Genomic DNA, 19,702 nt, shown 5'->3' with positions numbered 1-19,702 from the left:
TAGGTGGCGGTAAGGAAAGCTTGATCCCAAAATTTTAGGGGCATGGAAGCGTGAGCAAGGAGCGCCAGGCCTACCTCAACAATATGCCTATGTTTGCGTTCAGCAGCACCATTTTGCTGATGAGCATGGGGACAAGACACACGATGTGTGATCCCAACGTGTTGAAAGAAGGAATTCAATTTCTCGTACTCGCCTCCCCAATCCGACTGGACACAAAGAATTTTCTTTGAGAATTTTCTTTCAACGAGGTTTTGAAAATCTTGGAAAACCCGAAAAACATCAGATTTATGTTTCAAGAGGTAGATCCATGTATATTTGCTATAGTCGTCAATAAAGCTAACATAGTAGCTGTAGCGCCCAACAGAGATAGGAGCAGGTCCCCAGACATCAGAATAGATCAAATCAAGAGGAGCACTCGAAGTTTTATTTGATAAAGAATACGGAAGTTGATGACTCTTGGCCCTTTGACATGAATCACAAATAGACTCCACACTCTTGGTGCTATCACATGGTAATTTATTGGAACTAAGAACTTTCTGAACTATAGGAATAGCGGGATGACCTAGACGACTATGCCATAAGGAAGTAGACAGCACATGGACCCCAAACACTTCATGTTTTGACCCTCTCTCTTCTCCTGTTGATCTTGGAACAAGAGGGTACAAGCCTCCCTTGCATCTACCGCGGTGTAAAATCTTCTTCGTGTCCTGATTCTTAATAAAGAAGAAATTAGGATGAAATTCAAGGAAGGCATTGTTGTCTTTAGCAAGTTTGTGAACGGAAGCAAGACTTTTGGAAGCAGTAGGTACATGAAGGATATTCTTAAGAAGAAGTTTACTAGAAGGGGTATGAAAAGTTGCATGTCCAATATTACTGATGTGCATACCTGTGCCATTGGCGGTGTGAACTTGCTCATGTCCGCTATATTTGTCACGAACAGTCAGCTTCTCAAGTTCGCCGGTGACATGATTTGTGGCACCACTATCAGCATACCAGTTGGTGTCGACGCCGTAGGCTTCTGTAGGTCTTCCACGGTACTGATCGTCTTCGTCATAGCGGAAGTAACACTGCTTCGCTTCATGGTTGGTCTTCTTGCAGATTTGACATGGCGGCCTCTTGTTTCCTTGCGAGCTGTTGCCTTGATTGATGGTGTAGTTCTGATTGTTGTTGCTTTGTCCCGTACGCCCTGGATTGAATCGGCCACCACCAGATCGGTGGAAACCACGACGACCACCAGGGCGTCCGCGATTTCCACGGCCTCGGGACGCCATATTTGCTGAGGATTGGTACTATCCGGCTCCTTGAAACATCTCAAGCCGGAGGTCATATTCCATGAGAAGTGAATATAATTCAGAGAGCGAAAGATCTCCTGATCGGCCCATCATGGAAGAGACAAAGGGGTGATAATCAAAATCTAGACCATTGAGTATATGAGCAACAACCTCATCGTCATTGACGGTGACGCCAGCTGAAGCGAGTTCATCCTTAATATTTTGCATCTTGTTGAAATAGGCCGCCATCGAGAGGCTTCCCTTCTTGGTGGTGGCCAGTTGCATGCGCAGGTTTGTGACCCGCGCTCTTGATTGCGCTGCAAACATGACCCCTAGTGCCTTCCATGCTTGAGCGGAGGTCGTTGCAGTCGCGATCCCGGCGAGAACCTCCTTGGAGACTGAGTTCACCAGGTAGCTAAGGAGCTGTTGATCTTTGCTTACCCATGAGTCATGCTCTGGGTTAGGGACTTCTTTCTTCTTGCCGTCGACTTCGACTTCTAGTACTTGTGGCGGCTCAGGAATTGATCCATCCAAGATGCCAAGCACCTTGGCGCCGCGGACTGCCGGGAGAAACTGAGCTTTCCACAGGACGAAATTGTCCCGCGTAAGCTTGTCAGAAACCGGCAGTCCTAGTGGTGTCGAGAGGGGCGCAGAGGAGGACGACGCCATGGGAACGTCGGGGCTTCTTCTTCGCGCAGACCGAACGTCGGGGCGTCAAGATCCTGCCGCGAGGCTTCTGTCTCTCGTTTTTTTTTTGATGTGTTAGGAAGAGGCGGCTCTGATTACCATGATAGATTGGATGGTAACTATGGTTGCCTGTCTTGGCTCACCGTAGGCTGCGCGTTTATATATATAGAACCAACAGTTACAGATATAGATTGTTTTAAACTAGGACTCCTGAATCTATCCTATCTATAGGAGTCCCAATTGTAACAACCTGGAAAGCACGTTACAATATCTTGTATAACACGTTTATCTCTAACACCATACGCATCCGGCATCTCCTCCTCGACCCTACCGGCCGGCGCCAGTATATATCGCTACACACACTTGGCCGTCCCGGGAACAGAGAAGTGAGAAGCATCGACGACAGTCGACGACACGATGGCAAGCCCGTTGCTGTGCCTGGCCGCGGCGGCGCTGGCCGTAGTGGCCGTCCTCGTCTCCACGACAGAGGCGTGGCGCGCGACGCCGCCGCCGCTGCCGGTGCTGCCGATCCCGTCGGCGGCGCAGTTGAAGTGGCAGCGGCGCGAGGTGATCATGTTCTTCCACTTCGGCATGAACACCTTCACGGACTCGGAGTGGGGCACGGGGACGGAGGACCCGTCGCTGTTCCGCCCCGCGGCGCTCAACGCCACCCAGTGGATGGACGCGGCGCGGGCGGCGGGGGCCTCGCTCGTCATCCTCGTCGCCAAGCACCACGACGGGTTCTGCCTCTGGCCGTCCGAGTACACGGCCCACTCCGTGCGCGCCAGCCCCTGGCGCGGAGGCCGCGGCGACGTGGTCAGGGAGTTCGTGGACGCCGCCCGTGCGCGCGGCGTCGACGCCGGGCTCTACCTCTCACCGTGGGACCGCCACGACGAGCGGTACGGCGAGGAGGTCGCGTACAACGAGTACTACGAGGCCCAGCTCCACGAGCTCCTCACCGGGTCAGTTCCGTTCCGAGCTGCTGCGCTAGCTCTCAATCTGCTCATGAGCCATGGCCGGCGGCGGCCATGCAAGTAAACAAAGCGTGGTGTAGCAATTGTAACCTTACATGATGATTCTGTGCGTAAACAAACTACTCCTATCAAAGGTACGGGAGCGTGTCGGAGATTTGGTTCGACGGCGCCAAGGGCAAGAACGCGACCAACATGACGTACCACTTCCAGGAGTGGTTCCAGACGGTGAAGCAGCTGCAGGGCTCCATCAACATCTTCTCCGACGACGGGCCCGACGTCCGGTGGGTCGGCGACGAGAAGGGCTACGCTGGAACCACTTGTTGGTCCACCGTCAACCGCTCCATGATCACCATCGGCGAAGCCGGCATCGAGAAGTACGTGCATTGCACACATATATAAAGAGAATATGTATATGATATATGCTGACAAAAACAGAGCATCCTCTGTCAATGGTGTCCACCGACTAATACAATACATCACGCACATGCATGCGCCATTGTTGTGCGTGCCTGCAGGTACCTGAACGAGGGCGACCCGCGGGGGCGAGACTGGGTGCCGCCGGAGTGCGACGTGTCGATCCGGACGGGCTGGTTCTGGCACAAGAACGAGACGGCCAAGCCGCTGAGCCAGCTGCTGGAGATCTACTACAACTCCGTGGGCCGGAACTGCGTGCTCCTGCTCAACGCGCCGCCCAACTCCACGGGCCTGGTCGAGGACGCCGACATCGCGCGGCTGCGCGAGTTCGGGGCCGCCGTGGCCACCATCTTCGGCACGGACCTCGCCGCGGGCAGCGAGGCCCGGGCCAGCAGCGAGCGCGGCGCCGGGTTCGCGGCGCGCAACGTGCTGGACGGCCGCGACGGCACGTACTGGGCGCCGACGGCCGAGGACGGGCGCCGGAACGGGTACTGGATCGAGCTGCGTCTGCGGCGGCCGGGGCCGGGCGCGCAGGCGTTCAACGTGGTGCGGATCCAGGAGCACGTGGCGCTGGGGCAGCGCGTGGAGCGGCACGCGGTTGTACGTGGACGGCGCGCCCGTGGCCAACGGCACGACGGTGGGGCACAAGCGGCTGCACCGGCTGCCCCGCCCCGTCGCGGGCACGACGGTGCGGGTCTGGATCGCGGCGAGGCGTGGCCCGCCGCTGCTCTCGGCGGTGGGCCTCCACTACGACCCCTTCGTCGCGGCGGACACGATGTGACGTGGCGAGCGCGGCGCGCAAAGGGACATGATTGCTTGGTGTAGTAATGGTGGTGCGTGGGCAGTCGGCGTCGTCCCTGTCCTGGTCGTCCCAGCCCCAAGCGACGGAACCGCGACGCGCGCCACCAGCACCAGCAAACGGCGCACCGGCGAGGAAAGCAGGCGGTCGTTCTGGACTCTGTTGATGGGAACCCGGAACCGCATGCGGCATTGCCATGTCCGTTTGGATGGATGGATTCATGGATGGGTCTGTTTCTTGCTGCAAATAATTGTTGGGTGCCAGTTTCGTTCCGCTAAAGAAAAAGGGTACCATCCTTTTTTTTCGCGCCGTGACCCGTGATGGTCGGTCTAACTCTTAGCGATGAACGCAAATGATTGGCCTTGCGTGGCCAGTCGACGTCGTCGTGCTGAGTGACAAAGCGCCGTGTTCGTGTCGGTTGGGTTGGTGCGTTGGTCCAGGCCGAGCCCTTCGTGGCGAGAACGCCATGTTGATAGCTGAAGCCTCGTTTCGGGGATTTGACGGAATTATTCTAGTGGATGTGATGAGATCCGTAGGACGATTCGTTCAGCGTGAAGATACACTTTGGCATGCTCCCCGTGCTGTTTGTTACTACTATCTTATAAAGTGAGGGGTTCCATCTAGGTTTGATCATACAGTATTTTTTTTACAACTCGTGCCACATGTCGAAGCAAGCACAATACACAATAATAGTCTTGAGGAGAAGTTAATCGTTACTTTTGCTGATGTGAAGAAAAAAAAAGAGCTTGATGAGAGCAATATGGTCACTCCTCTGTCCCGTAATATAGTGCATTTTATGATTTTTTTAATATAAATTAAGAGAGAACATAAATGACGTATGTACCCTTGGTTTATTTTCTAATCAGACGCTATCATCAATGTGATTAATGGTGATTGGTTGATAAATGGAAAGTATTTAATGCAAAACCGGTTTTTGTTCTCTAGAATACATTATATTTGATCACAAATTTTAAATGCAAGAATGCACTATATTACAGGACGGAGGGAGTATAGGCGAGAGAAATACAAAAGAGAATATAGAATATGGTACCATATCATAAAAAGTTGAGTAAAATCCATTGGCGATCCTTAAACTTATATGACTATGTTATTCCGGTCTCTAAACTCTTAAAACGGTCATTAAGTCTATAATCTCTTATTGGGCCTCAAGTCCAACCAAACAGGTCTAATCCCTCTCCCCCATTTCCCAAGCAACCTCCATCCTCTCTCTCTTTCTGAACTGAGCAACAACGCTCGTCGGCATGTGGACTGTGGCCTGCAGCTAGGGATGAAAACGGTACAGATATTTTCGGACCGTATTCAAAACCGAATCCGTTTAGAGGGGTTGAGATCTGTCCGTATCCGAGTCCGGATATCCAACATCTGATACCGTATCCGTATCCGAATACTCAAATCGCATATTTATGATGTCGATATCCAATCGTATCCTATCCGACATAGTTGACACTATCCGTATTCGAATCCGAATTCAGACAGAAATATGAAAACAAATATAATATCGGTGATATCCGTCCGTATCCGATCCATTTTCATCCCTGCCTGCAGCGGCGCTCTGCGTGTGGGGCTAGGGGTCTACAACAGTTTTGTCCAAACTTGAGATGATTTGACTCTTTAAAAAAATTAAAATAGCTTATAATTTAGACGGAAAAGAAGTATATTTTAAAACTATTAGTAAAAATAGGTCTCGACAACAATACATGGAAGCAAAACTAGTTAAAAGTTCTACCAAACACAAAGAGATACTCCCTCCGTTCTAAATTATAAGCCGCTATGACTTTTTTGATATATCTATTTTGCTATGTACCTAGATATATAGCAAATTATATGTACTAAAAAAAGTTAAAGCGATTTATAATTTGGAACGGAGGGAGTACCTCGGTGGACTGGAGAAGCCAAATGACCAACTCATAAGGAGTAGGCCTGGGCGTTTGGTTTTACCGAATCGAACCGATCGATTCTTTGTTTTTTGAAGAAGTTCGGTTCTCAGGAAACTCGGTACCGATCGGTTCTTCAAAAAACTCGGTACCGACCAAGTTCGATTTTGGTTAGTTCGGTTCGGTTCTCGGTTCCAAACCGAACTAACCGACCAATTATTGAACAGGTTACGGTAGAAAAAATCAGCAGCATTTTGGCTGTTTTCAAGGCATATAAATGATATGGCAACATATGAAATCAATAAGTCACAACCAAATAACCATAACCAACACATCAGCACATTCACAAATCACAAGTTCACAACCCAATTACTGATCTCTTGGTCAATGTCCTCCTCAAGCTGAGACATCTAAAAAATAATTGAAGTGACACATACATTCAGATCTTGAATCAAATCTTGAATCATATCTGTCAGCAAAATACTTACACTGCAGGAGGCAGTGGATGTAGCCGTCTTGGGGTGGAGGGCGCTAGTGAGTGGTGACGTGCGGACTGCGGACCGAGAGTTGCCTTGCGAGCTTGGGCTGTGGCGGGGTAGCCGGCGCCAGCGGTCGGCGGGGATCCCGCAGGCGCAGCCGCAGGGGCAGGCAGGGCAGGGCGGCACCACGGCAGGCAGGGGTGCAGGGCCGTAGGGCGGACGCGTCGGGCCGCTAGGGCAGCCGCGCGCGGCGGCGGCGTGGGTTGCGGGGTGGGGATGCGACGCCAGACTGGGGATGTCAAAGGGGAGACCGACGGGACTCGAGAGAGGCCCAAAATACTTTCCAGGAGCGACGTCGAAGAGCAAACTGCCGAGCTATTCGCTCTGCTATCCTCCTTCAGGCTATCAGGGTACACGAAGCCCTTCAATTGCAAGAATCTACCCACTCAGGTAAAAGTCTTTACTTTATGTTTCCTAGAATTTTATTTATACTGCCAAGCAATAAACTGATCCTACTTATGTGAAGATCCATTCGTAGGACATGGCAGTGTATTTCTTGGGCGTATCGAGAAACGATAATGTCATTGGTTAACAATAATGTCATCATATTTGTTGCAGGAAATATCTCGAGTTGTCGAGCAGTGCCGCCAGCTAATAAAGCGAATGGAGCCCCTTGCAGCGGAGAACAAAAAACTCAAAGAGGTTAGAAAACTCTCGGAGAAGAATATCCAGCGAGCCCAACACGAATGAGACCTTGCTGAGTCCAATGCGCGGGACCTAGAATACCAAAAGGGAGTCCTTACCGAAAAGCTGGCGGCTACGTCCGAGCAAGTGTGGAGCCAGTTCGAGCAGCTGGCCGCTATCTCTGACCAACTAAAATGTGCTTTGGAGCAGCTGGAGAGGAAAAGCGAATAGCTCAACAGTGTATCCAAACAGAAAGCAGGTATGGTACATCAACAAATGTACTTTAGTATTGCTGAATAGCCTCATTTCTGTTAACAACTGCTGTGCTTGTAGAGCAAGATGCTAAGCTTGGCTAGATGCGCCAGACCATCGATCAACTTTGCCAGGAAAAAGCAAAGGAAGCAGAGCGGGTGACCAAACTTGCTGAGGAGCTAAAAGGTGAATTCCTTCTGGTCGGTATCATTGTTGTAGTAGCTCCTCGTATAACGGATCATCGTAACTCTTGTAGGTTATCGTCATAAAGCCAAAGCACAATTCGACGTGCTGATGCAGGAGGCCAAGGTCTAGAAGGAGAACTTCAATACTATAGTCGCTGCAATTAAGCCGGTGCTTGACTGCATTGACCTAAAAATGGCCACTCAGCATGATGGTCGACGGCAACACCCTGACACCGTCATCTAGAGGTGCTAGGCGGCATGGGAAAACTTCAAAACCTTCAACCGCGATGCCATTACTACCGTCGCTACCCATGTCCTTGCGGTTGTTCGGTCCCATTATTTGACCACCGACCTTCAGTCCATAGAGGGTGGGTTCGTAGAAGGGCTGAGCGACGCGGAGACCCAGCAGCTGGAGGATGAAGTGGAGGATGCAGCAAAAATGCTGGCTGGCGACATAGATCTATTTGGCGAGACGGATGGCGATGGCGGAGCTCATTAATCTGATTATAGAAGACCATCTGTAAAACCTTGACTGTGTATTAGAAAACATGATAGCGCAAGAAAACAAGTACTTATCAAATATTTGTCATAAGGTGCTTGTATATGTAATATATGTTGTTTGCTTATAGTTCGGTGAAATAATCTTTGAAGTTTCAAACCTGACGCGGTTATGCGTAGTTCAACTAACGTCCGACCAGTTGGTCTGCTACTGGTCCCTATGGCCTTGGCCAGCCCATAGTCCATAACGTCGAGCGCGGAGCCTGTGCACATGTAGGAGTAACAGACATGACCCAGGAACCGTAGCCGACCACCCATGACGTAGAGCGCAGAGCCCGTGGCACGTGTAGGAAAAAATTGGTGGCTGAGTCTTTTCCATAAAAAAACAACGTTGAACGTGTTCTGGTCGGTAGCTATTATACAAACTTGGAGATAAAAGCAACACAAGCGGCGTCCGAGCAATGTATTCTATGTTGAACTCTTAGCCTTGGCTGACCCATAATCCATAACGCCGAGCGCGGAGCCCGTAGACATGTAGGAAAAATAGGTGTGACCAAAGGACCATAGCCGAGCACCCATAACGCAGAGCGCGGAGCCCGTAGCACGTGTAGAGAGAAGTCGGAGACTGGGTCGTCTCCGAAGAGAACAGGAAAGAAAAAATGTTGCTCTCCGATCAAAAAATGTTTTCGCTATATGGAAAACATGCTCTGTGATTTGGAGACATCGAGTTTGGCGATTTGAAGAAATCATGTCCGGCGATATGGAGAAATCGTGTTCGGCGATTGGGAGAAAATCGTGTTCGACGATTTGGAGAAATGAGTTCGGCGATTTTGGAGAAACCGTGTTCGGCGATTTGGAGAAAATCGTGTTCGGCAATTTGAGAAACGAGTTCGGCGATTTTGGAGAAACCGTGTTTGGCGTTTTGGAGAAAACGAGTTCAGCGTTTTGGAGAAAATGAGTTCGGCGTTTTGGAGAAAATGAGTTCGGCGATTTGGAGAAACCGTGTTCGGTGTACTTACGGCGATTATATATTGGAGTTCGTTATGAAGTAGCATATACCTCGGCGACCACAAGTGGTTGTTAATCCACAATAGAGACAAAACGGAGACAAGTTACGGAGACCAAAAAACATTATTGAATATAAATTTGTAGAGTATATATCTGTAGTGTTTCAAGGATAGAAACGTATAAGGTGTTCGATGTGCCACGAGTTGGGAACATCGACTCCTTCTAAGTCACTTAGGCAATAAGAACCTAGTCGAGTAAGCTCCTTGACGACATAAGGCCCTTCCCAAGGGGAAGAGAGCTTGTGCAAACCTTCAGTCCTTTGTTTCCTACGGAGAATGAGGTCACCGACAGAGAATGAACGACCTTTGACATTTCGGTTGTAGTACCTTCGCAAGCCCTCCAGATATTTAGCTATATGGACATAGGTGATTGGCGCTCTTCTTTGACTCTATCGACGTCCTTAGACCAAACAGCCTCAGCCTGCTCTTCATCATAGTTTTCCACTCTAGGTGCTCGGAAAGTAACATCCACTAGTAGTATGGCTTCTGAGCCGTAGACCAGAAAATATGGAGTTATGCTAGTGCTGCGACTAACTTGAGTACGTAGTCCCCAGACTACAGCTGGAAGCTCCTTGAGCCATCTGCCCGGGTGCTTTTCTTCTTTCTGATACAATCGCTTTTTTAGGGCATCAAGGATCATGCCGTTCGCCCGTTCAACCTGACCGTTGGCTCTTGGATGGGCAACGGAAACATATTTGATGGAGATGCAATGGTCTTTGCAGAAATCCTAGAAGTGATGTCCAGTAAACGTAGTTCCAAGATTGGTGATGATGCTGTTTGGTAGACCAAATATGTGGATGATATCTTCAAAGAGCTCAACTCCTTCTTTGTAGTAGCTGAGGCGAGCGATTTATATTCAATCCACTTGGAGAACTTGTCAATAGTGACATATACGTACCAAAAACCACCTGGTGCTGGCTTAAAAGGCCCGATCATGTCTAGTCCCCAGCATGCAAAGGGCCAGGAAGCTAGGATGGTTTGCAGCTCTTGCGCCGGCACATGTATTTGCTTAACAAAGAATTGGCATCCTTCACAATGTTGGATGAGATCTTCTACATCAGTGATGGCTGTGGGCCAATAAAAACTAGCTCGAAAGGCCTTGCCGACCAATGTTCTCGAGGTCGTATGGTTGCCGTAGGAACCAGAGTGAATTTCAAGAAGCAACTTCACTCCCTCCTCTTGGGTGATGCACTTCTATAGTATCCCTTCCTTGGCACTTTTCCTCATCAAGCTGCCGTCCACCAACACGTAAAGTTTGCTCCGACGAACTAGGCATTCAGTTTTAGTCTTGTCCGCGGGTACCTCGGCATTGGTGAGGTACTTGATGAATTGATCCCTCCAATCGGCGACCGGCGAAGGTACCGCAAGTACCAACTGCTCGGCAGGGGTAACTTCTTCAACTTCCTTATCTTCTTTGATGGATGGCGCCAAGAGATCTTGAATGAAAACCCCCGGCGGAATCATGGCGTGAGAAGAACCAAGCTTGGATAGTTGGTTGGCGAGTTGATTTTGGTCACGTACCATGTGGTGATACTCGATGCCATAGAATTTTCCTTCAAGCTTCCTGATTTCAGCGTAGTAAGCGTCCATCTTCTCGCTGGAACAGGACCAGTCTTTGTTGCACTGGTTGATAACCAGTGCAAAGTCCCCATACACCATGAGGTGTTTGACACTGAGCGCGACGGCTATATGAAGACCATGGAGACATGCTTCGTATTCTGCGGCGTTGTTGGAGGCCGGGAAGTGTATTCGAAGAACATAACATAGCTTATCCTTGGTCGGCGTAATGAACAGAATGCCCGCACTAGCACCATTGATATTAAGGGCGTTGTCGAAGTACATTACCTAGTGTTCGGGACAAGCAGTGGCAATGGGCTCTTGGATCTCGGTCCATTCAGGGACAAAGTCAGCGAGTGCCTGTGACTTAATGGTAGGTCTACTTCTGAATTCAATGGAATAGGTACCGAGCTCAATAGCCCATTTAATGATGCGGCTATTGGCTTCTTTATTGCGAAGAATGTCCCCCAAGGGGAACTCAGTGACCACGGCGATCTTGTAGTATTCGAAGTAATGTCGGAGCTTGCGCGACGTAATGAAAATTGCGTATAACAGCTTTTGTACCTGAGGATAATGAGTTTTTGGCTCATTAAGTACTTCACTGATAAAGTAGACCGGACATTGCACCTTGTAAGCATGCCCGGCTTCCTCACGTTCGACGACGATAGCCGTGCTCACGACGCGAGAAGTGGTGGCAATGTATATGAGCAAAGTCTCGTCTAGCCTTGGCGCTGTCATGATCGGTGGCTTTGTCAAAAACAACTTGAGCTGCTCGAAAGCTGAGTCTGCCTCCTCCGACCATGAAAAGTGCTCGGAGGCCTTGAGGAGCTTGAAGAAAGGTAGCCCTTTTTTGCCGAGGCATGATATGAAGCAGATTAAAGTAGCCATGCAACCTGTAAGCTTTTGTATATCCTTGACACATGTTGGTCGTTTCATATTGGTGATGGCGGAGACCTTGTCAGGATTAGGCTCGATACCTCGAGCACTGACTATGTAGCCTAGTAGTATACCGGATGGAACTCCAAAGATGCACTTTGAAGGGTTCAGCTTCCATCGGTACTTGTTTAGGTTGGCGAAGGTTTCTTCGAGGTTGGTGATAAGGTTGTCGACTGTCTTGGTTTTGATGACCACATCATCGATGTAGGCTTTGACGTTGCGGCCGATCTGCTGGTCGAGGCACATCTGAATGGCCCTTTGATAGGTAGCCCCGACGTTCTTGAGTCCGAATGACATAGTTTTGTAGCAGTATGCACCGAAAGGTGTAATGAACGACGTCTTTATCTAGTCTACTTCCTTGAGGGAAATCTGATGATAGCCGGAGTAACAGTCAAGGAAAGAGAGTAGTTCACAGCCAGCGGTAGAGTCTACAACCTCGTCTATCTGAGGCAAGCCGAAGGGGTCTTTAGGGCAGTGTTTGTTAAGATCAGTATAATCAACACACATTCTCCATTCTTTATTCTTTTTTCAAACAAGAACAGGGTTTGCTAACCAATCCGGATGATACACTTCTTTTATAAACCTGGTAGCTAAGAGCCGTTTTATTTCTATCCTAATAGCCTCTTTCTTGTCTGGCGTGAATCGGTGGAGTTTCTGCTTGATCGGTTTGGCGGACAGCGAGACATTCAAGGAGTGCACGATCTTCTCCTTTGGTACCCCCGGCATGTCTACAGGTTTCCAAGCAAACACATCGGCGTTGGCACGTAGGAAGGAGACGAGCGCGCCTTCCTATTTGGGGTCAAGGTGAGCCCCAATCTTCATGGTCTTGGAGGCATCATCGAGGCCGAGGCCAACCTCCTTGATTTCCTTGGACTTGGCGGAGGCACAGGAAAGCTCTAGCTCTGGAATCTCCATGTCATTGGCGGGTACTGTCTTGGCTTTGGCGACCACGCTAGCCATCTGGATGGAGAGGTCGGTGGCTTCGGTGAGAGCGAGACTCTCTGTCTCGTAGGCGTAGGCAACGGATAGGTTGGCCCACAGAGCCAGGACTCTAGCAGGCGAAGGCATCTTCAACACCAGATATGCGTAGTGTGGTATGGCCATGAATTTGGCTAGAGCTAGCCGGCCAAGTATGACGTGGTAGGCGGTGTCGAAGTCGGTGACGTAGAAGTTGATATGCTCGACGCGGTAGTTGCTTGCCGTACCAAACTGAACTGGTAGGGTAATCTCTCCAAGTGGTCTGGATGCCCTTCTAGGTACCACACCCCAGATGGAGGAGTCTCAGGGTGTGAGATCTGATATCGCGAGGCCCAACTCCCTTAGGGCTCCGACGAAGAGTAGGTTCAAAGCACTGCCACCATCAACGAGGACTTTTCTGAAGAGCACCTTCTGGACAGTTGCATTGAGGACGAGGGGGAAACGCCCTGTATATGGTATGTCTGCCCATTGGTCGGCCCTACTGAAGGTGATGGGGATCTCGGACCATGGGCGATAGCTGGGGTCGGCGGTAGTTTCTTCTGAAGCGACGGCGAGCACTCGTCGGGCGGCAAGCTTCTGTTCCCTTCGACTCTCAGTGGAGGCGAGGCTCCCAAAGATGGTGGCGACCACCTTATCATGGTCCTGAAAGGTGTTGTTGTTGTTCCCAGGCGGTCGGTGACCTGTGGCTCCATCGTTGGCATCATCATCGAGCCTCTTGTCCTAGAACTCCCTGGCGAGACCAATGCAGTCCTTCATCTTGTGTTTGGCATTCTTGTGAAGAGGGCATGGGCCGTCGAGGATCTTTTGGTACTGCTCGTCGTAGTTACGCTTGGCGCGAGGTTGACTAGCAACGGCAAAGATGTGTTCTAGGCGATGGCGGTGATTTTGGCCAGGCCTGTGTCCTCCTGTTCGGTCACGGCCGCTATCGAGATGATAGCTGCGATCATCGGGACGGCGGTCGCTGTGACGTCTATCGTCGGGGCAATCGTCGTATCGGTGAGGTGGTCGCTGAGTGCCTATGTCCTCGTTGAAGCGCACCTCGGCTTCCTCTGCATCGACGTACTAGTTGGCGGTAGTTATCATTTCACCGATACCGGTCGGTGGCTTACGGTTGAATTTGGAGCAAAGCTCGCGATGGTGGAGTCCTCGGATAAAGGTGGTGATGACTTCAGCTTCCATGATGTTGGGGATAGAGTTCCTCATCTCGGAGAAACGTCGGATGTAGCTATGAAGGAGCTCAGATGGCTTCTGGTTGATGCGGCTGAGATCATACTTCGTGCCAGGTTGAGTACACGTGGCCATATAGTTGTTGGTGAAGACTTTCTTCAACTCTTCCCATGAGCCGGTGGAGTCCGGCGCAAGGCTGGTGAACTAGCTCATGGCGGGTGGCGTGAGCATGACGGGGAGATAATTTGCCATGACGCTGGTGTCTCCTCCCGCGGCACGGGCGGCAGTGGCGTAAGCCTGCAGCCACTGAGTTGGGTTCATTCTTCCTTCGTAGGGCTCGACCCCGGTGATCTTAACACCACGGGGCCATCGAAGCGTTTGGAGTGCCCTTATGAAAGACGAAGACCCCTCAGGGTTGTTGACATCGTAGTCTATGGTGTTGTGGTCGGGGATAGGCTCGAGGGCTGAGTCTGGGTTGCCATACTCCCTTTCGTAATCCTGGCGGCGACGTACTTCATCTTCATGGCGACCAAAACGACGTTGCTCGATACGCCGCCGCGCATCCCGAAGGTTGCTAAGATGTACTCTAGCATCCTGCTCGACCTCCTGGTCATGTTAGCGATGGTGTTCGTCGCGATGCCCCCGGGTCCCCCCTAGAGAGGTAGCGATTGGTCGGTGAAATGGCTTTGACTTGGGCGGCGATTGGACCTCGGGGCAGCTGAGCGGTGAATTGTGCTTGTAGAGCACGAAGGTCTCTGATCCTCATGGATCTCATTGACCTGATAGTGAGCCGCTTTAAGCATGGCGGCGATCTTGGCAAGCTCGGGCATTTGAGGGAAACGGGCGAGCTCGTTGGCGGCTACTGCCAAATTGGCGCTTGGAGTCTTGAAGACGTCGTGGCCGTCGATGCAGAGGAATTCTTTGTCGAGGTCGCGGTAGAGTGGGAGCGGTCTTCCTTAAGAGTCAAGCCGATTATGCCGAGCAGCCTCGGCCCTAACGATGGCTGCCTCGTTTTCTCACCGTTGCGCGCGGTTGACGTTTTGGTTCTCCCGAGCAACGCGCTCCTCCTCGGTTTCGCTGTTCTGAGGAGGGATGTCGATGCTGATGTTGAAGATCGTACCACCCCGGAAGGGTGGAAGGAGAAACTGATCGGAGAAGGTTTCGGTGAGGGTCTCCGTAGAGCCCTGAGACTCGGAGCCTAGAGTTTCTTCCAAGATGGTCTGGAGGTGCGCCCCGGGGCTCCGGCCTAAGTGTAGCGTGTTGATGGTCGGCGGGAGCTAGACGGCGACCTGGTCGGCGAGTTTGCCCCTTAGGGCGTGCTGGTAAGCGGCGGCGGCATTGGAGAATCCGAAGGGTAGGGCCGTAGCCCCTATAGTTTCCCGAGCACCATCCGATAGATCTAGATCGGAGGGTGGTCGGCGCTGAACTAGAGTGTCCAGTGTCGATTCAGCAACAGAGAGACAATTGACGAGCTTTAGTCCGACCCGATCGATAGATTCGATCAGATCGTCATTGTTGATCGGCCTCCTCTGGTAGCGAGGAAGCGGACGGCGAGTCGTTGTCGAGGGAGACCTCGGAATAGGCTCCGAGATCGAATCTGCAGTTGCAGGAGTGGTGGTGACCGGCGCAGAACCGATCTGCCCCGGCTTGAGGAGCTCTTCGACTCCATCAGCGTTGATGACCCAGGAGATGGATCTGACCGTGAAGATCTGGCCGGGCTATGGAAGGGACGAAGAGCCTGCGAAAAAAGTCATCTTGTTCGACAAGGAAACAGCACGCACACCTCTACCTAGCACGCCAACTGTCGACAGAATATTGTCGGCAATCCTCCGAGGGGTATCCCACGAAGGTAGATTGATCGGCAGAGGTGCGTGAGATCAAGAACAAGAAGACAACAGAGACACACGAGTTAGATAGGTTCAGGCCATCAGTATGACGTAATACCCTACTCCTGTGGTCTGTTGGTTTGTATTAGCTATCGTATGATATGCCATGATTTTAGAGGGAGTCCTTGCCCGCCTTATATAGTCCGGGAGGCAGAGTTACAAATCGGTTAGATATAAGAGATAACCGGAAAGTAATAACTGATTACAGGAATCTTGGGATCATACATGTCCTAACAGAACTCGTAATATCTTCAGGATATCTTCCCAATGTCTTGCGGGAGGCGTCGACCAGAGTCGTGCCTCGCAAGGCTTCTTCTTGTGGGCTGGGCCACCCCTAGGGACGCAGCCCATGTGGTATGCCGTGGGTATCCGGGGTCGTACACCCCACACAAATGTTTCAAATGGATGTTGTAATAGTAGTTTCCGCATGTTGCACTTGTTACAATGGTTATACACGTATGTTGCAAGACTTGGCTCAAAAAAATTCATCTGTTTCAGATGCATGTTGCAAGTGTTTTATCTGAATGTTGCATATGTAGCAATGCCTATGTTGCAAACGTATGTTCCGGATGTTTCATCTATTTCAGACGTATGTTGTAATTGTTTTATCTAAGTGTTACAGAAGTAGATATGGATGTAGGGTTGTTGAGCGAGGAAAATAGAGCTAGCGTGGGAGCCATGGTGGCGTCGATGGGGGGGAGCGCAGGCCACGCAGTGTCGTTGTTAAAGAGGCCGGGGCGTCATCCAAGCGGCGTGGAAGAGGCGGGCGAAGCGTCGATGTGGAAGAGACAGGGCTGAATCATCCGGGCGGCGTGGGCAACAGAATGGAAGGGAGCGGTCCGAATGCGGGCACGGAAAGCGGAGCTAGCGTGAGTGGCACGCGAAGCCGAACGACTAGGACAGAGCAAGAGCGGACGTCCGGATGCACGTAACCGTCCAGGAGCTAGTCTTGGCCGTTTGCGTGCTATTCTTCGCTCAACATCAAAGTGGCCAAACACCACTGATTGAATGAACTGTCCTCAAGGGCGTGGAAGGAAACGTTTAGTACTCGAAACAAAACTCGATTGTCGTCCGTCGTAAAAACTCGGCCTGCGGTGGGCAGACAGCCTCCACAGTTTTTGCGCTAGGAAGAAGGCCTCTCACATAGGCCAAGAAAAACCCCGAACCCCATGCCCCGTCTTCATACAGGAACCCGTAACCCTGTGAGTGGGCCGAAACATTTTTACCTGTGCTTTGAGATGCGAGATAGACGATGGATTTTTTTTCTTTACAAACTACGTATTACCGCAGCTATGTCCTCGACAGCTGGAAGTCGAACTCCGGACCGGAGCCTTCCCCGACGGGGACGGAACCACTAGAGCTAATGCTCGCTCGCCTGTCGTCCGTCGTAATTCCTCGACTCCACATTCGTACCAGGGTGCTGGGCCGTCGACATCACATCAGGATGTAGAGCCATAATAAACTTTTTATTAATAACTAGTTCATGATCTCATCGTATCGCCGAAATGCAGAACTTGGCACTGGCTATTTCAGATTCCATCTTTGAAACAGTATATGCAAACTCAGGACAGCTGGTGGCGTTAACACTTGGCAGGCCCAACGCCCAAGCAGCTACCGACGAAGCACTGCACGCAACGCAAATGAGATGATCTCTGCCGTTTGCCAAGCTAAAAGTTTTGACGAGCCAGAGGAGGAAGCCAGCCGAAAGAAATCAGTTGCCTGTACGCAGCCAAAACTCCTGCAGCAAAGCAACCGCGCGTGCAGCATTAGGCAGCGGACACCAGAGAAAGTGAGAAACGGCAGGCCCCGCGCGCCGCGACACCAGCATGAGAGCGCCGAGCGCCGGACGCCGGAGCAGCCAGGCGATGACCGCCTACCTAAAGCGACGTTACGGCCACGGCCCTCGGGCCTCGGCTGCATCACCACTTCACCAGCACGCACGCGAGTGCGACCAACAGCGTCGTCCAAACGCAACGCGCTGCTACAGGCCTACAGCTGCGCCTGCGCGACATGCACTGGGCGGCCGACCGACCGGTGCATCGGTCTGTTCGACGAACGCCAGGCTTGGCAACAAGGAGAGCGGAGCCGGTCCTCGTCTGATCTGGCCGCTGGATCGGACGAGGGAATCAAGGAATCGGGCGAGAATGACGCGTGATCGAATGAGGGAAAGCGATCGAATGACGTGCCAGTGGTTCCTGCAAACGTTCCTCCGGCAGCGTCGGATCGGATGCACGCACGCGCCGCGGGGGGCAAGGCAAGGCAAAGCGACAGGCGTCACATGCGCCCGTGACCACCCCTTGGGAACGCGCTCGTCGTGCACCATCGGCGGCTTCCTCATCGCCCGAATCCCATTCTCCCAGCGCGGCCCATATGATAGATTGGATGGTAACTATGGTTGCCTGTCTTGGCTCACCATAGGCTGCGCGTTTATATATATAGAACCAACAGTTACAGATATAGATTGTTTTAAACTAGGACTCCTGAATCTATCCTATCTATAGGAGTCCCAATTGTAACAACCTGGAAAGCACGTTACAATATCTTGTATAACACGTTTATCTCTAACACCCCCACTCAATCTAAACGTCCTAGCCACCTTGAAGATTTAGATTGCGAACAAAGTCATTCATCTTTGCAACTGGTAAAGCCTTTGTGAATCCATCTGCCAACTGATCTCCAGAGGATATAAACCGAACTTGCAACTGCTTTCTCATGACTCTCTCACGAACAAAATGAAAGTCAATTTCTATATGTTTTGCTCTAGCATGAAACACAGGATTTGCTGACAAGTACGTTGCACCAAGATTATCACACCAAAGAACTGAAGTTCGGCATACCTTAACACCAAGCTCGGCTAGCAACTGCTCAAGCCATATTATTTCTGCAGTGGCATTTGCCATAGCCTTGTACTCTGCCTCAGTACTAGATCTTGAAACGGTGGGCTGTTTTCTAGCACTCCACGATATAAGATTACTTCCAAAGAATACAGCAAAGCCACCTGTAGACCTCCTGTCATCTACATCACCAGCCCAATCTGCATCAGAGAAGGCACTGACAAACGGAGACACAACTTTCTGAATATGCAATCCTAGCCCAATTGTGTGTTGTATATATCTTAGTATCCTTTTTACTGCAGTCCAATGAGTTGAAGTTGGCGCATGCAAGAATTGGCAAACTCTATTTACCGCAAAAGACAGATCAGGACGTGTAATTGTTAAATATTGAAGAGCACCAACAACACTCCTATAGCGAGTACTATCTTCAGAACTAAGTGAATCACCTTCATAACTTGACAATTTCTCTGACACGGGCAAAGGAGTCGTGCACGGCTTACACCCGAGCATGCCTACCCGAGTTAGCAAGTCTTGTGCATATTTACCTTGAGAAAGAGTTATACCATTTGATTCTTCTTTGACTTCTATGCCCAAAAAATAGTGCAACTTGCCAAGATCTTTAAGCGCAAAGTCTTCTTTCAAATCCTCAAGAAGCGCCATGACTGCTTTAGCTGAAGAGCTTGTAACAATGATATCATCCACATAGATGAGCATATAAATAACTATATCATGCTTATTGTAAATAAACAAAGACATGTCTGACTTGGATGGCACAAAGCCTAATGCAATTAACTTGGAGTTTAACCTGGAGTACCATGCTCTAGGTGCCTGCTTCAGACCATAAATCGCCTTGTCCAGTTTGCATATATATCCCGGAGTCTCAGCACTTTGAAAACCTGGTGGTTGTTTCATATAAACTTCCTCTTCCAGAACGCCGTGCAAGAACGCATTCTGCACATCAAGCTGTTTAAGACACCATCCCCTTGAAACTGCAATAGAAAGGACAAGTCTAACTGTAGCTATCTTAACAACCGGACTGAAAGTGTCTTCGTAATCAATGCCATATCGCTGCTTAAACCCTTTTGCTACCAATCGAGCTTTGTATCTATCAATGCTTCCATCAGCTTTCCGCTTGATTT

The 19,702-nt window shown here is 50.6% G+C and overlaps 1 non-coding gene and 1 pseudogene across 1 annotated transcript; one reads left to right on the top strand and one right to left on the bottom strand.

Moving 5' to 3' along the window:
- Window positions 1-1,321: 1,321 nt before the first annotated feature.
- LOC136547767 (small nucleolar RNA Z247) lies at window positions 1,322-1,460 on the bottom strand. The gene has a single exon (XR_010781724.1). It is a non-coding gene; the product is annotated as a small nucleolar RNA Z247 (small nucleolar RNA).
- A 792-nt stretch (window positions 1,461-2,252) lies between these two features.
- LOC136546628 (putative alpha-L-fucosidase 1) lies at window positions 2,253-4,845 on the top strand (annotated as a pseudogene).
- The last annotated feature ends 14,857 nt before the right edge of the window (window positions 4,846-19,702 follow it).

Source organism: Miscanthus floridulus, chromosome 3 (assembly GCF_019320115.1).
Source record: "Miscanthus floridulus cultivar M001 chromosome 3, ASM1932011v1, whole genome shotgun sequence".
Taxonomy (NCBI): Eukaryota; Viridiplantae; Streptophyta; class Magnoliopsida; order Poales; family Poaceae; genus Miscanthus; species Miscanthus floridulus.
The sequence above is the reverse complement of the archived record's forward strand: the minus strand, read 5'-3'. Positions and strand labels throughout refer to the sequence as shown.